At 35.1% G+C, this 26,442-nt stretch overlaps 1 protein-coding gene across 2 annotated transcripts in view; it reads right to left on the bottom strand.

Moving 5' to 3' along the window:
* Fur2 (furin-like protease 2) overlaps nucleotides 1–26,442 on the bottom strand; it is a 471,861-nt gene that overhangs the window by 358,169 nt on the left and 87,250 nt on the right. Inside the window, exon 2 of one of the 2 annotated variants that reach the window (XM_090402962.1) lies at nucleotides 345–549. The exons of the other annotated variant lie outside the window; for it this stretch is intronic. The gene's annotated coding sequence lies outside the window, so the exon portion shown is untranslated. The remainder of the gene's footprint in view (nucleotides 1–344; nucleotides 550–26,442) is intronic. 2 annotated transcript variants of the gene reach the window in all.

The following is a 26,442-nucleotide window of genomic DNA, read 5'->3' as shown; positions in this document are numbered from 1 at the left end:
ACAAAGTATACACTTGGTGGAGAAATCTTGAGATGAGTTGAGGAGGTGAAAAATCTGAAATGATGTTAAACAAGGGTGTTGAAAGTTCAGGGATCAGGGGTCATACTGCATTAGTTGTGAAGTCGTCACATTGGATTATGAGAATGATGCAGAGGACCTTAACATGCAGAAATAAAGAGGTCATGGTTCCGATGTATACCGTGATCATGCCTTATAATGGATTACTAAGCACAAACTTGCTCACCCATGTTTGAAAAATTAAAGATGAACATTTTACAGATAATAAATTTATTTCACTTAGGTTTCTGTCTTTAATTTTTCAAATTATATTAAAGCTTACATACCTATATTGAAGCAGCTCACCCACCAAGAACAGATTTCTCTTCTTGGTTGGAGATAAATATAAACCCTTTATACAACTGAAGCCAAAACTGAGAAGATAAATTTTAGGGGTACACTGTAATACTAAATTTCATCCAATCCAATAGCCACAGTGGGAGGTTATTACTTTGTATCATTCAGAATGGTCTTGCCATTTGCTTTGTAAATCTGGTTAAATGAAAATTAAAATGGCTACACTTATTTTCATAGGAATCCCAAATTTCAAAAAAAGCTGTCTATCCAGAGCTATAGGATGACAAAATCAATTTAACATAATGCTAACAATTTTGTGAAACCCAACTGAAAAAGTTATTAACGATATCATTCAAAGGATAGCAGAAACATGTGCTAGTCACCATGCACAGAAAATGTATCGTTCATATGATATCCATCCTATTTGAATACAAATAAGGTACAGCAAAAGCAATAATGTCATGCATTTAAAACCTGTGTTTATAGTTAACTAAAGCAAATGCAATTGTTTCTATGATTAATCTAATTCTTATAAACCGTTTTAAGGACCATAGTTTGGACTCCAGAAATTGTCACTCGTTAATTTTCATACTTCTGTTGAAAAACGAAAATTCCAGATTAAAACAACTGCATAGGGTGCAACAGAGCCAATTTCTTAGGAAGAAAGAATATGGGATTTTTAAATTAAATTAAATTTAAATAACATTTGATTGTTAGAGAAATCGATTACAAAAAAAAAAAAAAAAGTTAACTTGTTAAGAAATGTGACCAGGATCAAAATAAAATCGCATCTAGCCCTTAATGGATGAATTAGATACACTTGGAGACAAAATGAAATTGAAGTTGTATGAGGCCATAAGAAAAACTCCTAATACGAGATGAGATAAGAAAGGCAATTAATTTATGAAGAACTTAGCGTTCACTAAAAGTTATTTTGGCAATTTCTCGAAATACATGAACTATCTGGTCATGGAACATTAATGTTTATACTTTAATCTCGATTTTTATTACATTCACTATAATAGTTTGAGTTCTGCATATGCTTGATGCAGATAAAAACATTCTGCATTCTTCGGAATTTTGAAACCTTTATTATAAGATTTGCAAGATGTAGAAATTTTAAGAGAACCAATCCAAATGGGTATGGAGATAAAATTAGGCTGTGTATGTGATTCGAAAGCTCTGTCTGTCTCATTATGCTTTACACAAAACTAGGAAGGTACAAGTACTGCATATCTTTATTGCATGACCTGCTTGACAATGACCAGCAAAAAAGCAAGATGAAAAATCTCGCAAACTGGTTGAAATGATATCAGACATCATTCTCGCTGTCAACTTGATGCCTTCAAACAATAGCATGGTTATTAGCTGCGAGTACTTTTTTGGGAAATAAAAGTCCATGCTTGCAAGCACTGAATATATCACTAGAATATAACCAAAGGCATGTAGTTGTGTTTTAATTATCCAAAATAGTAGTACCTAAGGTTAGTCATCTTACAGCATGGAAGTTTGCCAAAAATGTGTTCATACCTGATGAATATGTGCACATATCTGCACATCTCATTCTCTTTCTGAGTGTGTGAGTAAAGAAATCAGAAATATTATTATTATTATTTGACATCTCCAGGGAGTCCAAGGACTCATCGAGGGAGGGGCACCTGCACCATTCGATCACCAACGCCATCTACTGCCGACCACCACTGGTATTTCCACAGACAATCATAAACATCCATGCCCACAGCCTTTTTTTTGGCTTTTTTTTTTCTTTTTTGGAAATCATATCAAAAACTTTTTTGCATTTGGAAGTCCAATATTACAATGTAAGGAAATGTACTGAAAATTGTGATCTCGCTTCCAAGATTCAGGAGTTTGTGACAATAGAAATTTGATATTCTACTTCAAAGATGAAAAAGGAATGAAGTTATATGCAAGAGACCAACACTGTGAGTGGGTGGAGGAAAACATTTGCTCGAAATAGCAAACTTCCTAGTATCAATTTACAAAAATAAATAAAATAATACCACCGATCAAAAATGTGATAATTTGCAAGCATTTAATATATATAAAAACATGAAAATTATATTTTTCTCTCATGAAAATCGGTTTGAGGATACGGCTTATATATTAAATTTACATTACAGGCTTAACTTGGGCTTTCTAGTTAAGCAAAAAAAAAAAAAAAAAAAAAAGCCACATAATTCACGTAGGCTATAGACTATTCCAATATATAACTTTCGGGCCAGCAATACGAAAGTTGCGCACTGTATGCCAACTGCTCGTGTAACGCTTCTAAGAGTTCCGAGAAACGCGCAGGAATGTTTTTTTTTTTTTTTTTTTTTGTTCCGAGGCAATTATTATAAATGCTTTCACGCTTCTCTGCTCAAGTTCGATTTGATTAAAGGAATGGAAAGAAAAAGGGGGGAAAAAAAAAAAAAAAAAACGAATGCTGTGCCAAATTTCTAAGCGTATTCTAAATCAGTGTGTAGAATCAGCAAAGATATAACAAACTGGAATTTCTTATTACACACTTTCTGGTTTTCATTAAGTCGAAACTAAAATCATTTAAAATGTGTATAAAACAATTTTACAATGCCACTAATTGAAAATGCTACTTCGAATTACAACTTATTTGCATAAAAATGAAAAGAAAAAAAAAAGCCAGTGTCGCACACTGAGAACACTTATTTTTCATTACATCGCCATTCAAATCCAAAACTATATAATACGCACAACGGCAGGAAGTGATGCGCTGAAAAAAGTAAATCAAACTACGTATTTCAATCACATTCTACTTGAAAGCGCGGTTAGCCTAGTGGCTTTGCGCTTCGCAACTATGCCTGGGGAAGGAATGTCCCAGGTTCGATTCCCGTCGAAGACGTGAGGATATTCCTCAGGCATAGCCAAGTTAGCCGGTCTTGGGCACGGGCAGTAGGGTTTTTCCGCCAGTTTGTCTGGCGTTTTTCATCCCGCAAGCAGTCAAACTGGTCCCGTGAACATACGTTGCTACAGTCAAAAAAATATATAACCCCCAGCGGCAGACTAGGCGACAGGTCGGCTGGGAGTGATACTAATAAGAAGTCACATCTAAGTAACACGCGGACCCTGAAAAGGAAGCGGGAATAACGCGTAGTGAATGAAGAAGATTCTATTTGAAAGTTGGAAAATTTTCATTTTTATCGTCAGTAATACGATAAAAATGAAACTTGATTAAAACCTCAACGGTTATATCTTGTGATGGCAAAAGTTAAAATCAGAGATGTAATGTCTAGCATCCAGTGTCCCAGAGTTTGAGAATGTTCAAAATAAATCCATCTGGTACACTACACTAACTTCAAAAGAGTGAATTCAGGTTAGCTACAGCGTCAAGATGAGGTCGCCATAAGCGCAAGTGTCTACAGATAAACTGTTCCGAACATTTCTGTCGCTACGACCGACCACTCAAAAATTAATCTGCTTTGAAGGAAGAGTAAACATGCTTCGGCTTGGAAAAACTTTACTGTAGATTTCGTCAAGAGCAGAAGAAAGGAAAATTTAAACATGCAAAGAAATCTTCGTGTTTACATAAAGGAATTCTGAGAATGATAGGATACGGGCTTGACCAACCGTTCCTCAAACTGCCTTATAAACGCATTACTTGATTTGAAATAGTGATTATATCAGGTCAATGGAATTATTTTTAAATACAAATGAAAAGCCAAATAAGATCTCTGTAAGAGATGTCTTTCGATTAGAGAAATATCAAGGCAAGTCACTACAAAAGTAAAGCAAAACTACAAGATTCGGACATGTAAGAATTTCTTGGATAAGAAGTGCTTGAAACGAATCCATCTTGACTAAAATCGTTTAGTAAGATATCCACATTGCTGTGAATAAATGAATTTGGAGGTTTACTATCCTGGCACCACCAGCGCGATAACAATCCCCTCCCCCCCTTTTTTTTTAATTCAAAGAAGCGAATGCAAGAGACCGTTTGGGGAGCTAGTTGAACTCGGCAGCATTCCATCACTCGGCTAAAGACGCTCGTATTGGTGATGTGAGCAATATCTATTGTTTGCCAAGGAAACATATCACATCCGTCTTAACAGATGTAATTATTTTTTATTAAAAAAAAAAAAATCAGGTTCACATGATATATTAGTTGTTTATGATCAGCAGAGCTCACGGAGGAATATTCACTAAATAAACTAACGTCTGTGCGAGAATAGCTCTTGTAGTATGAATGATCTCGAAATGCCTGATCTTTTGTTCCTTCATCCCTTCACTAGTTTATTATTCAGTGGTGTACGCGAATTTGTATCTCTCGTGTTAACAAGACGACATCATTGTTGGGCAGAAAAAAAAGAAAACGATGGTGGAGTTGACAATAATACAAAACAGGAAGCCAAAATCCTGAGTTTCCGAGAGGAAAACCCTTCTACCTCCATATGAGACCGACCAACTCGCCTTCAAATGAAAAGCCCGTATAAAGATTCTTCGCGTCCTAGACGAACCAAGTATTTCCACCCAAAGAGCAACGTCGACACCGACTGAGCTACGGATGCTCACTGAGAGGAGACTTCAACATAACCTTTAAGGAATGCAGAGAACTAACTGTGACTTCTGACCAAATGCCCAATCCTCGGTTTCAAGTACAGTGCCGTGCCGCGTGAAGAATCAACTGGATACTGAAAACGAGGATGGGCTGACATTTTGACACTTAGCCGAACCAAACTACTCTCTATTGGCTTAAACCAAAAAAAAAAAAAAAAAAAAAAAAATCAGCTAACGCCTATATTGTTCCCGTATAGGGTGTAGGCGGGGCTGTTTACCGTATCTAACTTTTGGAGACTGAGTGGGCAGTTCAATCTTCACTGGTAGCCAATCAGAGAGATAGCTGGCCCAAGGCTATCACCGATTCATCGGTACGCAGTGAAGAAGGCGGCAAGCTAGTGCCGCCATCTCGTGGTCTCTCACCCTAACACAATATTTTTTTTTAATGTCTGAAAATAGTGTGGGTTCTACGGTCGATTGTCTTGAGTTTCCAGGAGAAAAAACCCGCTAGCCCGTGCCAGAGATCGACTAACTCGGGAACCGGCCGAAAAAAATGCTTTGAAAAATTTCCTCTAGTCGGCGACTAGATTTGAACCACCAAATCCTTTCTTCGTGCGGTCAAGCGCTGTAGAGTACAAACGCCACTTCTACTGAGCTACAGAGGCTCTGGCTTAAACCATGATGGTACAATATGAAGCGATTTTGTGCCAGCTGGGGAGTCACCGAGTTAAACAACCTTCCTGCTGTTTTCATCGGGGGAAAAGGGAAAAACTGTGAAAATTCTGCTACTGGAACAAATATATCGTCAGATGAACTGAAGAAGTGGAAAAACACTAAGAACTGGATATAACTGATGTTACTGAGACAAAGAAAGCTAAAGTGAGATCCTACTAAATAACAAATATAAGATGTTCGGGCAATAAAGATCAAGGAAAAAGGAATGGGTGGCAATAGCATTCAACACCAAATATGAAGGCATACTTCTTGATTGGATGGCAATTTAAAAACAGAGTTATATGGGCAAACTTCAAAATAGTGAAATAGACAATAAAACTCAGTTGTGCCTATGGCCCAACAGAAGGTTCTCCTAGGGAATAAATGGAAGAATTTTTAGAGCCATAGGAGAAGGCAGCCCAAAAAGAAACCGGTAAACCTGGTACTTGTTGGAGATCTAAAAATTCATTTCGCAAGAAATGGATCCGCCAGGAATACAGGAAAATTTTGGGAAAAGTTGGAGAAAAGGTAGGGCTAACAATAATGGTAAATACCTGATGGATTTCTGTTAAGAACAGTCATTACTAACACCATGTTCCAACATAAAGGTGTTCACAAGTTCATCAGGAGAAAAGATAAGAAAAGCTTCATTAACTGTTATTGTAGATTAGCGATATCTTCATGCTAGTAAATCCTATAGAATTCAAGAATATGTAGACTATTAATATTGAAAGTGATCATCTCTTATTTTTAAGTAGGATAACAAGGAGTATCATACTGGAATCGATGATATGTAAGAAAGTTTTTAATAAGAATTAAAAGTTGATCAGCTTTTACAGGTAACAGCAGACTGAACTATACAAACATCATTCAATAAAAAAATGAACGAATTCGAAAAACAAGAACCGAACATTAGAGTCTCAGTAGCAAATTCTAAAGAAAATACCGATTGATTCAGCTAGAGTTATCTGCAAGGACAGAAAAATAAGTAGATACAAAAAAAAAAAAAAAAATTTTAAGAAACAGTCCTTGAAAGGAAACCAAAGTTTCTTGTAAATAAGTCGGTAGATATCTTAAAAGAACAAAGAAAAATGTAAGAGATAAGTTCGTTATCCATAAAAGTAGCTAAACAAAAGATCTGGTAAGAATATAGAAGATAAATATTAGGAAAGAAGCAAAATGTCTTGGCAGAAATGAGGGAAAAAATACTGTAAAAAGAATCAAAGATAAAGGTGGCATTCAAATTGAAGATATTCTAGATGACCAGAGTAATTACTTTAAAAGACTTAAATACTTAGAATTAAATTAAAGAAGTGACGGTACTAGAAAATATTCAAGTGGAATGCACATAGGAGCACATGTCGATATTTAGAGAAAAAGTTATCAAAAACCTGCAATATAGAACGGTAGCAGGATAATTTGGAGGAATTTGGAGAAATCAGTGCAAAAAAACAGAGCATGCGCTGCTGAACTTCAGAAACAAACATCGGCAGTTTTTCTAGACCTCCAGAAAGCTTTTGACACAGTATCCCATATTTTATTTAAAAAATAAAAATAAAAAATTTGAGACTACAGGAATTAGAGGCTATGCCACGCATGGTTAAAAGCTATTTAACGTCTAGATCAAGAAGTAAACATTAACAAAATCTACAGCAATTTTATTAAGCTAAATTGCGGTGTTCCCCAAGGTTCTGTACTGGGACCAGTATTATTCATAATTTACATCAACGACTTCTGTGACCAACAGCTATCAAGTAAACACCTTTGCAGATGACACTACACTGATATTCACTGCAAACCCAGAAATAAAACATGGTCAACACAGATCTGAAAATAGTGATAAACTGGTTTCATGTGAATAAACTTATTCTTAATGCTAAAAAAATAAAATTTTTAATTTTTAAACTCAGAAATACATCTATTAGTAAAATCAATCCTACATAACTGGAGTTGTAAAAGTTATCTAAATTGTACCTGTATGGACATAGAAAACGTGAATAATATTATTTAAATTAAGGGATATTACATCCCATATTGTTTCACAGCCGAATATAGAAACAATATAAAGTTCGGCGAGTCCAAGCGTAAGCAAATACCTGGATAGTGCAACACAGGGCAACTCATAGTAAGGGTGGAGCAAGCTCCGTTCACTGTTCTTGGTATTTTCCCATAATGTGAAACCCAGCTCCGAGGAGCTGTATTACTGTTCTACATTATGAGAGAAGGTCACTACCCAGACCGGTTTCAACCTTTATTGAGGTCTCATCAGTGAGTAGCTAGACCTAGATAATACCAAGCTTGTAGAGAACAGAACTTGCATACCCTACTATAAGAATTGCCAAGGAGGTGTCCTAATAAATTACTAAATATATGAAGAGCCAAAGGATTCAATTCGGCGACGTAAAATTATTTATATTAAGTTCGGCGAGTCCAAGCGTAAGCAAATACCTGGACAGTGCAACATATAGGCCATCTGGTAGCAACACAGGGAAACTCATAAGGGTGGAGCGAGTAAAGGTTGAGTTTCTTATTCGGCTGTGAAACAATGTGGGATGTAATATCCCTTAATTTAAATAATTTTACGTCGCCGAATTGAAGCCTTTTGGCTCTTCATATATTTAGTGAATAATATTATTTACAATAAAAACTTAACATCAACTTAAGCTAGAAACCACTTATTACTATCTATATTACTACTGCATCTAAGTATTGCTATCTCGTGTCTTCTTTTTAAAAGATTCTTAACTGGGACAATGTTAAGAATGGTGAAATATAATGTTAAGAACATTATATTTCACCTGGATACAATACGGTATACTAAGCTGGAAAGGATCATATCACACCACAGTGACACCACTAATCTCTTAACAAAATAAATTAATAGGCATTTTAACCAACAGTAAATACAGAGACACTACAGTGAACCCCAAATATACCCTATTAACTATTTTATCACTTACATATACATCTACATAACATATACTTCTGCAGAAGTGTGGGCTTAAAATTCTTAATCCCAAAAGAAATTATACAAAAACACTATACATATTTGACTCCAAAATTTTTTAAAAGCTTACCTCTCTTAATACGAAATGAATCCAACATGAACACATAAGAAAGGATCTCAGAGTACTTAAATTTCTATAAGAATATTGAGTGTATAAAATGGTAAATTAACCAACGGAAAATATTCAATTAATTAGTGATCTGCATTTCTTATTCTACGTGTACATCTTATTTCCTATATATTGTTCTCGATGGTCAATATTTTTGTGCACTGTGCTATTATGCTGTGTACTGATTTCTGACATTCTGTAACCAAGATGAGCTTATGCGCTTGGGTTATACATATGTCTTTGTTTTATAATTTTAGAAACATTTAATACGTTATTATTATTATTACATCGACTTTCATGGAGTTAGACTCATTGAGGGGTGGGAGAGGTTTATACCATTATTAACAATATATGTAATGATGTGATTAATTTTATTTTTTATTTTTGTATTTATTTATAATTATATTTGTGATTTCTATTTGTGGTTTCGATGTAGAAAGCGAAATATGCAATAAAATTCAGAAATGTAAAAAAGCTCGAATATGGAATATAAACGTTTTGCAGTGGCGATAGCGTATAATTCAGAAGACTTAATTAGAAAGTCGAATTACAGGTGATTCGAGTAGAACTCTTCTAGATTCATCTAAAAAAAAAAGGGGGGGGGATAAAAACCGAATGTGAGAATTACAGAGGAATTTCTTAACTAAAAGTTCCAGGTAAGATTTATGCAAGCATAGTTGAGAAGATGCTAAGAAAATTGTAAAGGAGAAACTTGAATAAGCTGGGTTTAGGCCAATTAGTTTATCAAGATCAGATTTTCACTTTACGATAACCAGTTGAGAAATCATGGGAATACACAATTTCAAAGACAAGATGCAAAGAGAAAAGCTTTTCGAAAAGCTACAGTTATATGAGGTAAATGGAACATTAAACAGAGCAATGCAAAGTTGTAAGTTGATGTAAAAGTGCAAGACAAGAGTGCACATTCAACTATATGGATCGCATTATCAAAGAAAGTGGCATTAAAATTGATATTAGAATCCAGATATCTTAGTTCTAACTAACTTAGCTCTTTGCTTTAGGTTGATAATGTATTCCTAAACGAATCCAATGCCCCAGGGTTCAATTTAGTTCAATTTTCATGCCAAATTCAATTTACTTCTCGAACTAAATTGAATGCGACATGAAAATCACCAATAAAGAGAAATTGCAAGAATAGGCAGGAAAACAGAAAACTTCAACTGCATTCTCAATGAACAAGTACAATATTTCACCATGTATGCCTAGTTTTAGTGAAGATAGCAAATTAAATATGGAAATAGATAACAGAATAAGCAAAACTAGTACGATGGGGAGCCAGTTCAACAAATGTATATAGAATAACACTGAAGAAAGTAAAAGTCAAAACACTAAATTAGCAGTATACAAGACAGTGTTCAAACCTATTTTAACTTATGGATCTGGAGGTTGGCTAGAAATAAAACACTTGACCAAATACTAGAGAGAGAGACCACAGATATGAGAGTCCTTAGAAAGATTAGGGGCGTGAGCAGATGGCATCAATGGCAATATCATATTAAAAACGAGGATATTATGAAAGAACATTGTTAGCATCCAGGAATGTGTTAGCAGAGCTAATCTCAGGTGGTATGGTCACTTAAACAGAATGGGAGAGGAAAGATTAGCAAAACAAGTGTTCTCTGCTATATTTGCAGGAAAAAGACCCAGAGGAAGCCCAAAATATGTGGACTGATACAGTAAGAAGTGCATTAGAAGATAGAAATATAAGATCTGATAATGTTGGAGTCTTGACAGGTAACAGATTGATTTGGATGAAAATTGTAGATAGGAAGTTAGTAATGATGTAAGTTTTTCATGTAGTACTATCATATCCTGTACACCCTTGAGGGTACATGTCAGGAATTTGATGATGATGATGGAATAACACTGAAATTAGCCAAAACACGAAACTAGCGGTATACGAGATAGTTTTCAAACCAGTTTTAAGTTATGGATCTGAGAATCAGGTTAGAAATAAAGCACTAAAAATAGTGCAGACCACAGATATGAGAGTTCTGAGAAAAATGGAGGTGTGTGTGGAGGGAGGGAATGATATCAATGGCAAAATCATATTAAAACGAAGACATCAGAGGGAACTTAACATTGCTAACATTCAAGCATATGTAAGCAGAGTTACTTTAAGATAGTACAGTCACTTTAATCGAAAGGGAGAAGAAAGGTCAGCAAAACAGTGTTTGATGTAAGATTGTAAGAAAAAGACCCAGAGGAAGACCAAGATCAAGGTGGATCGTTATGTCCGAAATATCAGATATAACATTACTGCCGTGCTGATAAGTCAAAAAACAATTTGAAGGGAAATGGTAGGAGATTAGTAATAATGTAAAATTATTCATGTAGTACTACCATAGTAGCCTGTAAAACTCTTGAGAGTATATATATATATATATATCAGGAAACTGATGACTTATGCATCACTAGTGAAATTTGGGTATTATTCAAATATGCAATGAAGATCAATGTTACTGGTGAGCGACTTAAAATGCGACAGGTACGATACGCATATACATTATAAACTGATGAGTAAAATATATTTAAATCTTCCCAGCAGATGTGATGTCACATCAATATGTCTCAGGCACGAAAAATAAATATAGCAAGCAAAACAAACACAGAGCGACTTTTTTTTTCACTGTAAAACTGTTAACACTTACGAAGTAATATCTGCCAACTAATAATTATTTAATAAAATCTGCTGGCCTAGTAGCCCGATGTTAGTATATCGGCTTTCCAGTCCACCAGTAAAGGTTCGAATTCCATCGTAATTGTTTGCGACTGTGTTTAGGTGGGAAAGAATTTCACAACTCAATGCGAGACAACTACCCTCCTGGAGGACTGTTTCGTCGCAAGAGCAGTGTTTAGATTATGGGGGAAAAAATTAATTAAATAAATAAATAAAACTGTCTTAGTCTGCCTGCTCACAGTAATGTACAAGTTTACCATTTTTCCAGAGTGGTAGTCACCTGAAAAATATATAACTATGCATTTCTTCGATGTATTAATTTAAAATGATATATCGATTATTACTATTAGCGGCCCTCCACCAGAAAACTCAATCTACTGTAGCAAATGGTATGAAATATACATATTACTAGAATTAATTATTGCTTCGTATCCAACATAGTACAACTATGAAAATCTGAATTAGTGATTTAATATCAGCATATAAAAGCAAATTATTATGAAGATTACGAATGACATTTCTTAGTGTATATTATACTTCTGACAAATTTAACACGTTCATTGCCAATCACGCGATATCGCGCGATGCGAGTTCTCACCAAACGGCCGATCACGCCTTATCGCGTGGACGTCGCTAACTAAATAAAAAATAAAAAAAATAAAAAAAATTTGGCCACCACACGAAATTCCAATTTTCAGCTTGGCAGTGAACGATATCGCGCGATCACGCGATGCGAGTTCTCACCAAACGGCCGATTATGCGTTATCGCGTTGACGTCGCTAACTAAATAAAAAAATAAAAAAAATTTGGCCACCACACGAAATTCCAATTTTCAGCTTGGTAATGAAAGTGTTAAGCAAGATCTTTAAAGAAGAAGAAATTAGCCTCACAACAAAAATCAGAATCGTGAAAGCAATGGTATTCCCTGTGGTGCTGTATAGATGTGAAAGTTGGGCCCTGAGGAAGGGTGAAAGAAGGATGATAGATGTATTTGAATTATGGGTTTGGAGACGCTTACTAAGAATACCATGGACTGCAAAGCAAACCAATAAAGCCAGATTGCTCCCTTGAAGCTATGATCATCAAGCAAAAATTGTCATACTTCGGACATATTATGCGAGCAAATGACAGTCTGGAGAAGATGATAATGCTTGCTAAAGTTGATGGAAGCAGGAGAAGAGGAAGACCAAGAATTAGATGGGTGGATGGAGTTAAAGGAGCAACTGGAGTGCGCTTGGAGGTTCTGAAAGGCATGGTCAGGGGACAGATCGGAATGGAGAGTGTATGTTCGTGGAGTCGCCAGGAGTCGGAAACGACTCGATGGATCATAACACACACACACATTATACTTCTCTTTTTGTGAATGCATATGCTCTGCATCGGCAGAACATATGAAAATATCCTGTCACAGCTGTACTGAGACTGGCTAATTCACCTTTAGTTGAAAAGTCCTTACTAAACATTGCTCTAGTACTATGATGGGAACTGAGTGCACTACGTTTAACTGGGTTATTGAAGAGAATTATAAATATTTTGAAAACTCTTGCACAACTGGCTGCTAAATGTCATCAGTGATTAACACAAATATCAATGGTTAACAGTGACCATAACATAATGAATTTTAAAAAGAGGGGCCAATCCCAAATGCTGATATGTCAAAAGCAACTGCAATTAATAACAGACAATCAAATACCGTTTTAGAAGGGACTCGTACCAAGGTCATGTCATCCAGTCATCTCTAATTCTAGTACTGTATTTCTTATTCTATCCCTTTTTTATGTGGAGCATTCTTCTCTCTAAGGTTTCTTGAGACGCACACAACCTATCTTCCCGTTTTTTTTAGTTGTTGCCAATGTCTCACTTCCATAGGTAAACATTGGAATAATGAGTATATTAAAGAGATTTCTTATTAGGCATATAGGTAAATCTCCTAACAGGTAATCTTTATACAATCAAAATTGCTTTTTTTCTTGTGTGATTCTTCTACTTATCTTGTTTTTTCTTAAAAGTAAATATAGTCCTCATAATTTCAATATGATTTTCAGTTAATTTAGTTCGATTTGATCTGAATTGGTCATCAGTTTGGTTTTAGTTAGATTAATCTTTAATCCTTTTTTTCCTGCTTTCTCTATCAAGGTCTGAGTATTTTCTGAGCTTCATTTTTTTGAGACTTTTTTTCATAGTTTCCCTTAAAGACTTCCAATGTAGCAGAAAACAATTTAGGTGATATAGGATCTCCTTACTTCACAATTCTCACAATACCAAATTCTTTCCCTGATGTTCTAGCTTTATACTGGTTGAGTTTTGATATACAGTTTTAATAATCGGATATGCTTTATTAGGATGGCTTGTTGTTTTAAGCTGTTTATTATTTCTAACTGATATAGAGAATCGAAGGCTTTTTTCAAAATCTACCAACAACAAATATGAAGGAAGATTTGATTTTATTCTGTTACTTGGTTAATTATGTGGTATGATCTATTGTAGAGAATCTTGCTCAATCCTGCTTGTTCATATGGTTGTGCATAATCCAAAAAACTTGTGATCCTATTTAATATAATGGACAAACGTTTTGTACACGTGTGATAATAAACTGATTGGTCTATAGTCATTGATGTCATCGCTGCTGGCCTTTTTATGTAATAAGATAATCAAGAATTGATACCACTGCACTGGACTTATTTCTGTAGTTAAAATATCATTGAATATATTCAATGTGACCTTATGAAACTGTGAACCTCTTGAGTTTGTTTATATTTGGCATTGTGTTATACTAATATGCAATCTTCTCCAGGTCTTTTATTATTCTTTACTGATTTCAGGGATTTCCATAATTCTTTCATCACAATGGGTGGTTCTGTATCAGCTTCATCTAAATATAGTAGAGGATTTATATCTTTTTCCTTGCCGGTATATAGGTCTATAAAACTCATTAGATATTTTCATTATTTCTTCTCTATTGTATTGTACTTTCCTCACTTATTTCATTTCCCTCCCTTTTTTCCCCTTCCATATCACTGAAGAGATGACTGGAATAGAAGATATTGTGCAGAACTGTAAAGCGTATAAATGGAGGTGGTCTGGCCATATTAGTAGACTGTTAGGCGAAAGGTGGACAAAATTAAACACTGAGTGAATGGATGCTAAGAGAAGGAAAAGTCGTCAGAGAACAAGATGAAGGAATGATCTACAAAGGTTTGACATGGGATGGTGGCTAAAGACAGAACTGAAAAGTTAAGGGAGGAGGAATATATCCAGCAGTGGATGGAAATAGGTTAAAGAAGTAGTGCCAGAGTCTTATTTAAGTGTTACAAGTCAGGATTCCGTGTACGCATCACTCGTAATAGAGCATACAAAGAAAACGAAGTAGAGCGGGGTAAGGTGGAGAGATCTCCGAAGCATTTTTTTTCTCCCCTCAGGATAAAACGTTTTTGAGGTTTGGAGGAAGAAATAATTTAACGAGAAACCCAATTCTTGGCATTTCGTATAATGTTTTGATTTGTTATTATTTTCAGAGTTGAATTAGATGTATAATCATAACTCATGTTTCATCAAATATACAGAGAAAATATAAATACTTGGGAAAACTAGTATATAATCTTTATGGAGTACACTGCTTTAGTATTTTTATTATAGCGAAATGCGTCGGATGACCTGCAAAATTTCTTTGCTGGAGATTGTCGCCATCGTTGTATTTCCAAAGAATAATTTTTTCACTTTCAGTTTGCTCCGTATGAGACCAGCAAAAAGTGAAAATAGCAAGCTACCAGAGGTAGCTGATGCACGATCGGACATCAAATACAGCAATTTGATCTTCCGCCTTTTCGTCCATGATTTATTTATCCGGAACTGACATTAAGCTGCAAACAGCCATTATTACCTAGTGTTTGTATCTCTTATTGACGCTAATGCTAAAAAACAACTGTCTGTAGTGGGCTACTCAGCAACTTGTTCTATGTATGTTGCAGACTCAGCTCAGTCAGCTGCAACGGCACTTTTCTTAATTGCAAATGAAAAGTAAGAAAAACGAAAACTGTTGTTTTAGAGTTGGAAAATTAGTTTTTGACCAATAATTTGATCATGTGTCCGCGCGGTTAGCTGAGTGGTTATACGCTCCATATGCCTGGGAAAGCAGTTTCCTGCGTTCGATGCTCGTCGCCGATGTGAGGAACTAAGAATCTTTCTCAGACATAGCCAAGCCAGTTTTGGGCGTGGAGTGCAAGGTTTTTCTCCACAGTTTATCTAGGGTTTTTTCCTCCCGCAAAGCAGGCCAACCGGTCTTAAGAACACAATGATTCACACACAATTACACATGGTTGAGCGTGGGGGTAACGACCCCACCTCGTAGTGAGTTATGAAACCCAAAAATGGAAGGCCAAGGCCTTACATGGGGCTGTAGTGCCGAAGAAGAAGAATTTGATCTTGTTCAAATCATGACAAATATCGAACTCATATTTTTTAAAGCTCGAGAAAATAATATGAAAACTTCTCACTAGACTAATAGTTGAACAACTTATATGATGCACTTCTAAAATAAATAAAATATATATATATATATATATAAAATATATAATATAATATATACACTGAAAAGTTCCACCTTAACTCTTAGCCCCTAATAATGAAAACAAATCTTTAAATTTTATTATAATTGATCATTTAGTTGAGGAATTTCGCGTTTTAACTACAGCTATAAGTGTCATGAACGACTTGAAGCAACTGCCCGGACTGTCTCCTAACTCTAGTTCCTAATAATGAATATTGCAAGCTAAAACTCATAGAGTTGTAAAGCTAGAAGAATAATGAATGACAAATCTTTCAATTTTATTATAATTGATCATTTAGCTGAGGAATTTCGAGCTTTAACTACAGCTATGAGTGTCATGAACAACTTGACGACGCTACTAACCGGACTGTCTCCGCAACACACTTAGAAATTTGAAGGCACTTAAATGTTACTCATACAAATTGAAGTGTCCGGTTTTTTTTTTTTTTTTTAGTCTTGGGTCTCTCTCCTTTTTTTTTTTTTTTTTTTAAACACGAACGTTTTAATAGATGCGTTTCGCAAAATGCGTAACACCTCCACGCACTTATTTCCTCCGCTCTGGACGAATTTTTTATTTATTTATTTTACATCTGCCACATAGAGAAGGAGCCTATTTTCTAGCACATAGAGGTCATAGTTCTTGGAGAAGACAGCGGGAGAAAGGCTGTTCCAGAGAACAAGAGTACAGTGATACCTCGGCTAACGAAGATAATTCATTCCGGAATCACATTGGTTAGCCGAAACGTGATTTCCCGTAGGTTTCTATAGAAAATCGTTTAATTCGTTCTGGATGCTGCCTACTATTTAAAGATAAGTTTTATAAAATAGTAAAAAGCACACTATAAAAGGGCAAAAACTCACCAAAGGCTGAGATGAACAGCTACTACTCAATTATTACATGAAGGAGAGAAGGGGAGACTGGGTTGGTGGGTATCCCCTAAGTGATGTCGCCAGCTCATTTCTTTGTCACACACATACAGATGGAAAAGATAAGCTCTTGGAATGGCCCTACCATTCATGTTTGCTGCTTTATGTTAGCGCGCATCCACCAAAACATTCGTTAGCCGAATCCATATTCGTTAGTAATGAATAATCCTAGGCTAACGAATATGGATTATTCGTTAGCCGAGTCCGAAAAACAGCGAAAAAAATCTTCGTTAGCCGAGGTATCACTGTACACGGAATGAAAGAAGTCTGGGAAATTGATTCGGTAAGTTTCACCATTAGTCAAATGAGTGAGCAACACTGGATGTGGAGCTTACATATGAATCTGAACCAACTGTTGTTCGAACGTTGTAACTGCAGCTCAAACGATATACGGAGGTTTCCTCCGATTGTGACTTAATGTTTTGTGCTACTAAATAAAGAATTTGCGACTGTGGCTTACAGAGTACACTATCAGGAAACTGCCATACAATTAGAAATACTGCCGAATAATATTTAAAACCGAACTTCTGAGAGAAGTTTTAGTACTAAGACGTAATTATTTATTAAGTGGTACTAATTAATTCTTATCAGTGCAGTACGACTGCACTGATAAAAATTAAGTGTAGCAGAGGCTATCGTTATAATGTGGCATAGAGCTATGAAGTCAACTATGTTACATGCACTTACGTTTTAGTAAATATATTCAAACAAGACTCCCCTCCCCCCCCCAAAAAAAAAAAAAAAATCCACGCAGATTTTGCTTGTAATTTATTGAAATTAGATAGTTGCCGTTTCCTAATTTGTTATACATGAAATGCATTTTTCTCAAGCTTTTATTATACGATATTATACATTTTCCAGATCAAAAGAAAGTGGCATGTGTTCAATAGAAGAACACATGCCACTTTTCAGATCTACTTACTGTGAAACTCCCGAAGATTATGAAGGATATTAAAAAAAAAAAAACCGCTGTTATTTAGGAATACAACATAGAAAAGCTATAAAACTATTACTGCTTATGTTTTCCAACCGGTTTGTCGGTTTTGCTATACTTCGCGAAACTACACATATCACCAAACAGATGAAGCAGAGAAAATTCCATGCAGCTTCTATGTTATGAAAATGTAACAAACGCAAAAATTACTTAAAATAATCGACTTCGGTTATCCAATCCATTCGATTTACCCAATTAAAATAGCAACGATTGTTACAGCGAAGAGGAAATTCCAAATTTGTTAATATTTATCTCATTTCATTTTATTGAAGATTCTTTTAAAAGAAATAGTGTGGATGGTACCGTGCTTAGGAAACGAAGTAATATGACAAGCCACGCACTCAACTAAAATTCACTTCGACTATTTGCCTTAGTTGACAGTGATGAAAACCACATACTATGTTTGCGCGCTCTCACGTGATGCGGCTGAGATTTTGAATAACAATTCCTTGAGGCAGTTAATCACTTTCAAACTGCGTTCCATAACTTTACTGAGTACTGGTCAAGGTTTCAGCTCCACCCATGGGCGAGGATACCAATAGAAATACCAAGATATTTCCCCCCCCCCCCCTTTCTTCCTAATAGTTGGCTCAACAGCGCTGAACACTACATTAAGGCGCTGATATCAGCTGAATGTCTAGCCATTCAGCCTTCAAAGGTTTTAAATGTCTCTCTTTCAGTGTATGACAAGTTTCGGTAACTTAATTCCACAAAAAAATTGTAGATTACAATGCCAGTATAACATGCAATGGAAAACTGCAGTTTAAAACTATGCCTAGCATCCTAAAATTCCATTTAATACTTTTTAGCAAATTAATCTGAGTGTTAATAAAAATAACTAAGGTTTCAGGAATTAATCTTTCAAACACTCGGTTATAGGGATTCTTCCAAATTGACGTATAACAAACATGCCACGGAGAGACGTCGTGACAATCTTAAAACAGTGTTGAGTAACTTCTTGTCCATGTCTCAATCGCTGGAATAAACGTTATATCAAGATGGATCCGATGCATGCTATTTCATACACGTGAAAGGTTTATGAAATAGTAATGAAAGTTACATGTAAAATTAAGGTTAACTATAACGAAGATGATAGCGCAAGTGAAAGAACGACAGGACACTGTGCCCTTCGCCTGGGGAAAACCTGACTTCGATTCTCATCATGACGAAAGAAAGCTTTACATGAGCTTTTTCTGTTGAAGTAGGTTAAGCGACTTCACACGGAGATATAGTTTTCTCTCCAGGAAACTCGGATTTTTCGCATACAAGCAAATCGGCCAAACACACAATTTGTACATAAAAATGGATGGCAAATGATGTTGTGAGTAGCTCGCGGATAATGGCATTGGGTGCAGGGGGTTAATTATAGTTTCCAATTTCTGAAAATCATGTTGCTCCTAACATTTAAATTTACACAAAGAACGCAAAGCTATTTTTGGTGATGGAGCACACCTTTAAAATTTATCCAGCTAGGTTACAGAGATGCTACATAAATGGGATTATATTAAATAAGAATTATTAATTTTGATATATATCTACTGTATGTACATTTTTTTTAAGTAAGGATGATATACAGTATCCTGGATCAGGACTTGATTAGATTGAGTTGGTATGTAATTAGGAGGTGTTGAAGATGAAGAGCCGATAGTCAGAGCATAGATACATATATCAGATGGCCAAAACATAAATAAACCAAATAACGAAGAAATGAACTAAAAAAAACTAAGAATGTAACGGCAAGCCAGCAACATGACAGGTGCTGGCCCTCATTTTCAAACACTGAGCTTGCCTCATAATTTAGTGAAACAAACTGCCTCCTATAATTGTAAAAGTTTAATCAAAGAAGATTAGAGAATAACTGGAAAGACAGACATCGATTGTGGGCAAGTGATAAATATATGCTCATATATATTCTACAGCATTCTAAATAAAGCAAAATGATTTAAATGAGCACCTTACTGGAAATCTAAACCATCTACTATTTAAGCCCAAGAAAAGAATTTTCAACTGACTAACAATAATGGCTAACGAGAATAATGGTTATGCCACTTTTTATGAATGTGCAGTGTATTATGCTGCAATAGAGTTCAGGATTTATTTTTTAACTGATTTATTTATTTTACATGCCGGCCACTACATTGGAAACCTTTATGCAGATACACGTAAACGTCACTTACGCAGTGCATCTATTTAAGAATATGCTACTGGTCAGTAATCGTCGATACTGTTGATCACAATGGGGAAAAACAAAGGATCTTATGGGGTTCAATAAAGGGCTTATTGTGAATAACCCGTCTGAATGGGGCCAGGATTTTGAAAACGGCAGAGTTGACTGGTTTCTCAAAGATCAGATATCCCGGGTGTTTAATCAGTGGAAAAATAACCCACATTGCTTGTTTAAAAGGCGTAACTGTGGTCCTAAGACAACATGAGGAACGAGATCGCCTTCGTCTGACGGCGATCTCGTTCCTGACAAATGGAACTTCCTGTAAGCAGCAACTGACCGGAGCATTTAATGAAGGCTGTTTCCGCCCCATATCTCACCAAACTATACGCTGGGAAATGAAGAGGATCGGTATTGGCAGTAGCATGCCTATAAGATAACCACTGATTTCTGAGAAGTTTCTAATTCAATGTTCGGGCACGTATGTGATTAAAATGATGTATATAAATATAAGTAAACCGAGATAAAATGGAACACACAGAATTACTTCTAGACAATTTGAACTACATCATGAATAATAAATAACCATGTTTTAAATGTTTTAAACTCGTAGACATTTTTTTAAAATTAATACTAAAGATTTCTTCTATATGTTTCGAGGTCTGTATGTTTTTTGCTAGTAGGGAAAAAAAAAACTCCGCTACCTCAATGTAAAGTCATTAACACATCTTCAACAGATCTTTGTTGTAAACTTTAAAGTACTATTTTGTTACTCATTATTTTTGTTCCAAAACTAAACTCTTGCACAGTGAAATTTTTTTGTTCCATATATGGTTGTACATTTCTTCTCTGTATATATAATCGCCTTAAAATTACGGATTAAAGATGAAGTTCATTTATACCATATAAACGTATTAAAAAAAATTAAATAGTATAGTGTAAGAAATCTAGAAGCGTAATCTTTATTAAATGCTATGTATCTTAATATTAGAAGCAAAAAAAAAAAATTCAAAGCACCTAGAAATAACACATACACTGTATATATAGTTACCTGTAGATCGCAATGTTATCCGTTTATGCAAGAACCGGCGGTATTCTAGACGAGATGAAAATAGACAATGCTCTCATAACTGGGAATATGAATATACACTTGCTGAGAAACGGCAGTTCCTATTGAGATATGTATTTACTTTCTTCAATATGTATTTACTTTACTTCGAACAATATGTTAACGATCCCACGAAGGAATTCAAGGTAGTAATATCGCGCCTAGATCACACGCTTGCTAGAACTAAGCAGAAAAAAAATTCAATTCAAACAGCAGAGTTCACATCTGTCTCTCGGGGATGACTTTCCAATCGGTATTGAATTACAACTGCAAGTGGAGTCCAAAGATAGTACAACAGAAAACATCTTTTAACAAATAACTGACTACAGGGTATTGGAATAAAACTGAAGCCCTGAATCTTGGGAAGAGATAACGACGGAAAACATAAATATCAAATTTATGATAACTCGTATCATAAATTTGAAATATTAAACAGTAATATACACAATCCGAAGTTAGTATAATAGTTATAAAAATTTTCAAAAACCAGTTTGAGTTTAGAGAAAATATTAGAACAGTGAACTTTGCGAACTCAGTTTACACGCCAGCAAAATAAACTAATATTACCATTTTTTTTTTTTTTCGAGATCTGAATTAATGACTGATACAGCATTCAATAAAATTTTAATAAGAAAACTGAACAGGAAGTCAAAGGAATAAGAGTTATTGCCTAAACTCACTGAAAGTTATTTAGATATTTAATATCAATGACCTCTGTGATCTAAAACTAAACAGTAAAATTAACGATTTAGTGAACCCTTCGGACACATCGATGAAATGTAAACCATAGTAAATATTGATCCTTTAGAAATTGGTTTCACTCCAACTTAGTCTAAATATATCAAACAAAATGTATTTTTAAATTGCGAAATATTATTATGTGACACCTCCAGGGAGTCCAAGGACTCATCGAGGGAGAGTGTGCCAACAGCATCGAACGATTTATTCCCTTCCAACTATTAACCGCGCCCAAACTTGCTTAACTTTTTGCGTGAGCCATTAGCTCTACCAATCGACCAACCTTTGCTGGCATATAATGTGTAAAACGAACTTCTCCATACAATTATTCTTACATGATTATGATTGGAATTGCAGAATTCAAATCGTATGGAAATAGGGTGGAAAGTAATAACTTATTTAGAATTAGGTCAAAAAAGATTTTAATTGTTTTGATAGACTCTTAAACTTGAATGAATGTTAAGAAACATTCTGTGCAGATTCAGAGAACGCTAAGTAATTCAGATCGTAACTAAACAAATACATAAGAATAGTGCAATAAATGCACCATACTAAATATATTAACTCTTAGCTATTATATGTTTATAAGACCATTAAACACGATTTTAGTAGACAAGAAGGCATAAAATATACAAATCATAAAGCCATGCATAAAACACTCAACTTATTTGGCACCAAAAATATATTCAAGAAATGAAACCAACCCAAGGAAATAAAATAAAAGTACTTCGTCAAAGAATATTTGTTTTTCTACAGATTTGAGATAATGATTCAAGTAGACTGGTAATGATGAATGATTTTGTCTTTTTGTAAAAATTTAAGTACTATTTAGTTACTCATCATTTTGTTCCACAACTAAACGACTCGTGCATTGCAATTTTTTTTTTGTCCATATATGGTTGCTACATTCCTTCTCTGCATATATATATATAACGGTGTACATAGCTGTAACTTTACACGTTTTATAACCTGGATGAGTTGTTGCTCTTAGAATTGATCCAAAATTTTGTTGTGTAATATGAAATTTATAATAAAATTATCTGATTGAATAGTTATGGGTATTTGAAATGTAGCGTGATATAAACAAACAAAAATTATTTTACTGGCAAAAATAAAATTATTTTGGAACACGCGCTAATATATTGCTTCGACCAGTTGAAAAGATTATGCGATGTAGGTTGGACTCCAAAGCAGCTGTTTCGAAGTAATAGCACACATCTCACCCGGTCTCATGACACCTAGTTAAGAATGAATGAAATTCTGAAAATGAAATTAATTAATAAAATTTTCATAAAGAGTGAAAATTCAACCATTATGAAAATTTTATCCAGACTATTTCCAATATGGTATAAAGAAATCATGAAGCCCTGCATCACGGCTAACAAACAAAAGGATAAATGCAATTCATTTTTATACAGGGTGAAAATGACTATTTCCAATATGGGATAAGGAATCATATGAAGAACTATGGCAACACTAAACTGAAATATTCGCTTAAGTATTTCCTCTATTCTGTTCATCTCGTCTACTCTACAAATACTATATAAAACAGGGCAATAACATTTCTACAATGGATTCACCATCTATTATCTGCGTCAATTGGGTTGTTTTTTTCAGTTTACAGAAAAGAGAATCTTCATCCGAAAGGATTTTTATTACTTTTTTTTTTTAATATCTGATTCACAAATGAAAGGTGGCAAGACCTACACCACATCAGTGCCCAGTGTGAAAGAAAGTAAAAAAGAAATTTGTTCATCAATTTTTTAAAAAAAATAGCAAGAAGTTAATTCGATAAGTTTGGAGGGTGGATGACAAACGGATGTTGACATTAGCTGCTCCTGTTCTTAGTTATGGAAGAAACTGGAGGAAGAATGGGCTAATTCAGAAAAACATCACCGACCATAAAAATACCTGTAGAAGACGCATGGAAGGAGAATTAGTAATTCTGAGAGAGAGGTCCTCAATTAATCTCATTGTCCTTTTCTGAATGGCGTCAAGCAAGAGGGGTCAATATTCCCTCTAATTTGGCCGTGAAGCATTTTGAAGCATGAAAAGCATTTTGTGCGCAATGAAATAAAATAGTTTCCACACTCAAACTCAATGTGCGCGCTAGCCTGGGCTCACAACAGTGAGTCACAAGCTAGAAACTCTTAATTTGACGGTGTTGCCGTTTCGTACACATTTGTCCAGTCACTCAAATTTAAACGAATTTGCAGTTCTTTTCCTAAGTTCAATAGTGAAATTTTTGGAATTTAAAGCACTAAAACCGCTAATGCAATATTTCTCATACTAATGTTATGTTTTTTTTTTCGTTTAGCTATAACCTGTAAACTTGAGCACTAAATTAATTCGCTTAAATCCTCGTAGCTACAAAAATCCACCAGTTTCTACAAGTTCTAGACATTACACCCTCTAACCAAATATGGCTCTGCAACTTGCCAACATCAGTGTCAGTGTGTCCACACGGTGCAAGCTAAAAGTAACCAATTAGAATGCATTAAGTTGGAATGGGTTAGAATAATATTGACGTGGAAACATTGGAAAAATTCTAAATAAAATAAGTGACAAGTATGAGTTATACAATTCGTTTCTGAAGTACGTTCACAAATTGACTATAAAATAGAAATTCTGAAAGCAGAAATTTTGTGTGGGCAGTTATTAGGCATGTGCGCTCCCATTTTTTACCAGTATGCGCGCATAACTTACAGGGGAACATTGCTCAGGATGCACCACCCCAAATATGTGGGCAGTTTCCATGTTTGGGTGAATTTGAGATTTATTTATAGTAGTTGTGTCGGGAAAAAGTAGTGTCATGAGCAGAAAAGCATCGAGATTTTTTGCATTAGCTATGGCTGAGATATGCTTGTGGCAGGAGATGCCAGAGGTGCAGATCAGTCCAAGAAAAGAAATCTTGATGGCCGAGCCTTATCGAAAATAAGTAAAGTGACGTGAGATCTTTCTTGCAGGAAATTAAACAGGATTGTGGTGTTGTTTATTATTTTTACGGTATAATAGAACACAGAAACTAAGTAAATAATTAATTTATTAACTTGATGCTGATATTTCGCTGGTATTATAACCAGCATCTTCAGAGCACAAAAACACTGTTTGTCACAATACGCGAGACTAAAACAACATGGTGTACTTAAACAAAATTGTAGCAGCAACACAAAGACTAAAGTCCTGATTTTGGCGCCCTCTATCTGAAAAAAAAAAGGCTATCATATATTACTAGAGTCCTAGAAAAGTGCTAGTTTTTTCTTAATATGACTGTCTCCCAGATCTTCGGAAAGTTAATACAGCCATATTTGTTGAGATTTGGAGTGTGTTTTAGGGCTTCTGTCGCCTCTAAGAACAATCTCTCTGATTTATACGGGTTTCTGTGTAGTACTTTTGTGATTTTCCAGTTGATCCTGTGTGCAGGGGTATCCAGTGCATGGTCTGCTAGGCCCAATTCCCATAATGATAATTCCGGACGTATCGTTTATGTTCACTGATGCGGATATTGATGGCCGAAATATCAGCATCAAGTTAATAAATTAATTATTTACTTAGTTTCTGTGTTCTATTATACCGTTAAAATAATAAACAACATGTTCGACGAACACATAAGTCTGTCCACACGTTTAAGGATTGTGGTGTTTTAGTAGCGTTGAAATTCACAATGTTATCCTCGTCCTATCCTACAGAAGAATAGTGGGGAGGTCAGTATTTAAGGCATGTCTTAAGGGGAATCTTGAAGTCTTTATTTGGTTAAAAATGCAGAAAATTCTTCATGCTTATGATGGTATTTGACCCTAAGCCTGTTTTCCCAACCAATGATGAAAATTAACCGAATCAAGGTTTGATTTGGTATAATTACAATCAGAAGCAATTAACGCTATGAAGTCAGTGTATTATATCTATTAATTGCGTGCATTCTGTAACTGACTTATCTGTTTTGAAGAATGAAATACTCGAATTCAGAGTGGGGGAAAACGTTCCACCACTGAAAGAGACTAGCTAACTCACCTACAGTTGAAATGCCGTTCTCCTCGCATCTTAAATGGGATTCGAGTCCAGTTCTTTCCGAACAAAAGACAAATCAACGTCTACGAAAGCACCGCACCAAGATATATGCCTTTCATATGATAGTACGTCGCCTTCTCCATAAATAAACCTGAAACCTAGATCAACTGCTGGATTCAAACCATCTGCTGTTTAATTATTTCAAACTATCCTAAGAACTGTATTTTCAAATGTAACTCGATGTAATATCATGTACGAAGTACATGCTATTATAGTTATATGTACAGAAGGCGCCTCCGTAGCACTACAATAGTGATGATTCCTCTCCGCCAAAAGATCTGGGATCTGTATAGGATGCGAGGATCATATACAATGAGTTCGGGGAAGGGGGTCATCTTGTGATAAATTAGTCGCTAGGATTGTTCTCTCAGGATTTTTTCCCTCCTACTAAACAAACCAAAACTTATGGAGAGGATTAACCACTCTATCATTCCCAAAATTAAATTTATAAATTACTTAGCTACCAAATACATAAAGGCTAT

Source organism: Typopeltis vanoorti, chromosome 13, assembly GCF_054136105.1.
Source record: "Typopeltis vanoorti isolate ZY-2024b chromosome 13, IOZ_Tvanoo_1.0, whole genome shotgun sequence".
Taxonomy (NCBI): Eukaryota; Metazoa; Arthropoda; class Arachnida; order Uropygi; family Thelyphonidae; genus Typopeltis; species Typopeltis vanoorti.
Note: the sequence above shows the minus strand (reverse complement) of the source record. Positions and strands in the feature narration are given on the sequence as shown.